This window comes from Oncorhynchus nerka, linkage group LG15 (assembly GCF_034236695.1).
Source record: "Oncorhynchus nerka isolate Pitt River linkage group LG15, Oner_Uvic_2.0, whole genome shotgun sequence".
In the NCBI taxonomy this organism is placed as follows: Eukaryota; Metazoa; Chordata; class Actinopteri; order Salmoniformes; family Salmonidae; genus Oncorhynchus; species Oncorhynchus nerka.
In genome coordinates, this window is record NC_088410.1 from 62,918,370 (window position 1) to 62,921,983 (window position 3,614).

Consider the following 3,614-nt stretch of genomic DNA (forward strand, 5'->3'; position numbering starts at 1 on the left):
TGGTTGATGAGTGCAAATCGTAGTTGCAGACGACGATATGATTGGTTGTCGCAACCAGACATTTCATTGACTCACTGTTTTCAGGGAGGTAGCGTTTCATAGGGTTTCTTTAACTACAATATTGTAAAGAAAGAGCAACACATTCCAAATATGTAATCAATTATAGGCTACTTGAGTGCTGGAGTGGTGTAACAGTTGTGTTAAGTTTAATATATGACCAAAACTTGAGTTGTAGGCTACAGCTTGAGTAATCTTAGCCTACTGTGGTATATTTTGAAAACAAATACAATAAAGCGTTTATTGTGTTTAGAGACATTGGATTTTAATTCAAATATTGTTCATATTTTAAAACTGCTCTAAACATGAGAGAATTACGTATACAAAAAAGTGCCTCATTCGAGGCTGCCGTTTGTATGTCAAACATCTCAACATAAACCCAGCGGCTCCGTGGCGCAATGGATAGCGCATTGGACTTCTAGGTTAAGGATCGAAGTGATTCAAAGGTTGTGGGTTCGAGTCCCACCGGAGTCGTATTTTTTTAATCTTATTGTGAAACATGAGTATATAGAATGATAATGAAAAAGGAAACATGACAATAGTGCGACTACGCAAAATACGCGTAACCAATAACTATTACTCTCCATAGTCATAAACGCACAGCTCTATATGCACACTGTAGCCTAATCTTTCACCGAAATTCAAGACACAATATTAACCAAAAGCTGTATAATTTTATTTCCATCCGATGTCGGGCAGTTGTCATAGTCTATAATCCAATAGGCGACGGTTTACTATGTATATAAAAGCTTGAAACATTAAATACTGTGCTGTCAAAAGTTGTTTGTGAACCGCTTGTTGCTCTCGACGTGCTCGTTCAGGACTATGCAGCCTGAAAGCGTGCGTAACAGTGCAGGAGGCGTCGTGTAACACTTGGCCTCTGGTGCTGGAAAAGCTGAGACGTCCAGTCATACAGTGGTGGAGCAGTGAAGTGCAAGGAAACCACATCAGTCTCACATACAAATATAGAATAAGTTATTTAGTAGGCTGATGGAAAAACACATATCAACACAATAATTCCGCTATGAACAAATATTGAAATATCATTTTTTTATTTAGCTGATAATTATCTTACTTTTTAGCTCTGCATTGTTGGGAATTTTCTCGTAAGTAAGCATTTCACGATAAAGTCTACACCGGTTGTATACGGCGTGTGACCAATGCAATTTGATTGGATTTGAACACGCACAATGGTGCCCCAGACTTTGCCACCAAATGTGTCCATGCATCTGAACCGTTTGATAGTGACCTAACAGGTTGGATGGGTAGTATACCAGGGGCGTTCTAATCACATTCTCTGTGTCAACAAATAAGACTACAATAGAGTATACTTTCTGTGAGGACAGGGTCGCCCCTTCTCATTCTCGAATAGACTCTCCGTCAATAGAAAGCTTTGGCTGTATCTCCCATTAGGAATTCCTAGTGTAGTTGATCCATTATTACGCAGTCTACTACAGAGTAGTATCAATACCAGACATAAATAGGTATTTTACATGCAGTCATGCATGAGCAAGTAGTGGCCACACGAGTTAATTGTTCAAAACATATTTTCCTTTCTCTTGAATCCAATTAGATCAAGTTAAATCGTTCTTGCGATGACATTTGGTGCTAATATCATATCATGTAATGTCTTTTTGTGAGATTAATAACAAGTTAGAAAAAATATAGGCCTATGGATTAATGATAACGGGATAAATAACAACGTCTCTTCATTAGGCCTATAAAAAACAGTAGACTATTCAAACACATAACGCAGAGACGTTATTATTTATCAGGGCAAGTCAGTTAAGAACAAATTCTTATTTACAATGAAGGCCAATAATGCGTCGTCCTATGGACTCCCAATCACGGCCAGATGTGATACAGCCTAGAAGCGAACTAGGGATTGTAGTGACGCCTCTTGCACTCAGCTGCAGTGCCTTAGACAGCTGCTCTATTTAAGAGCCCACTCTCTCCCTGTCACACGTTAACGTCTGACAGGGAGAGAAAGTTGCACGTTTGCGTTTATCCAGACTACAAACAATATTTCACTCTCTCCCAGGCTTGCAGCATCAGCTTGGGCTAGATTGATGCATCTCCGAAACCATGCATGTCATGTCCTGCACATCCAAGCCTTCACTGAAGAGCCCAAGCGAAGGGCGCAGTCAGTGCACACTTTAGGTTTAGGGCGAAGGTGCACCAAACACAGCGAATTAGAGCCTACTATTATGCTACAATAGGGTAGGCAAAGGAGGGAAGGGTTCGAATACCCCAGCCACCATGGCTATTCGTTTCTGCATAGGCTGTTCAGATGGAACGATTCATCCATTTTTATTTGTCACCTAAATGATTCCGGTATGCAGGCCTGTTGTACTGTGTTACTTAACATTGAGGATAAACCACAAGGGAGCTCTGTTACCTTTATTTCGGCAGCCTTATGAAGGTCATATTAAAATGACTGATCTCTCCAAGTTTATATTATGAAGTGCCCCCCTAAACGATAAATAAAAAGTGTATACATGCGATCAATGATCTTAATGTAACAGGGTGCTCATTACTCTTCTACTTCGCTAACATCGATTGTTTCGGACTCAAGCCAATGCTTCTGTAAATAGCGGACCAGCCGTTATACAAAGTGATTTGTCCATTAACAAACGCTAGTTCGAGTCAATTCATTAGAAGTAAATTGATGTGCCCCTACACTTATTGCCAAGGATCACGGGATGAGGCTAATATTAATTAATATTAATATTAATAATATATCTGCTCATATTAATTACAAATTACAATATGTGTAGTTGTTCCGTATGGCTATCATAAGATGAATGCACAAACTATAAGTCACTCTGGACAGCAACAAAAAAAGTAAAACAACAATAACATACAATTGTCATGATAGTCATTCTGAATATGATAAAGTAGTCTTTATGATGTATCAGGCTTGCAATCTTATACAAAAATTAATGAACATCCTGAATTTCAAAGTCAGTGAGCTAGTAAAAAAGGGCGCACATCCTTTTTAAATGTGCAAGTTCCCTTTCTGAGGCGATTCAACAAATATCAGAACTTATTCAACTTCACCTCAGACCAATTTTAATTTTTAGTATAGGCCTGTGAGAGATAAGTGGAGTTAGAGTGGCTTGTTGGTAATCGATTGAGAGAAGACATCCACAGAATTTGGAGAATTTTTATGCAAATTAATGTTGCTTCTGTCAGACCCGGTGACCGGGTCAGCTTTGTCCCAAGGCAAGTCAGAGGTCAAAAGGTCGAAGTTGAACTAGGGAACAAGTTCCAATCACTCAAGGAAGACCATGTTGTCGAGGAGTAAGTGAAGAGCTGTAAACACCAGTAAACATGCAATTTGATGTTTCTAATTTAGGTGAATTTGTAACGAGTGAAAACACTTAAATACATATTTGAAATGTTCTGTAAAACTGTGCATAACATCATCTCCATTTGCACCTGAATGTAATCAAATTCATTGATGCAGTAGCAACTTATTTTCTTAAATTTGTATTTTCTTAACATCTAGAGCCTACATGAGTATATAGACATAATTTAAAACATGTAGGCTATAC

At 38.6% G+C, this 3,614-nt stretch overlaps 1 non-coding gene across 1 annotated transcript; it reads left to right on the forward strand.

The window, feature by feature from the left end:
• Positions 1–441: 441 nt before the first annotated feature.
• trnar-ucu (transfer RNA arginine (anticodon UCU)) lies at positions 442–531 on the forward strand. The gene is given in 2 exon segments: positions 442–478; positions 496–531. It is a non-coding gene; the product is annotated as a tRNA-Arg (tRNA).
• The last annotated feature ends 3,083 nt before the right edge of the window (positions 532–3,614 follow it).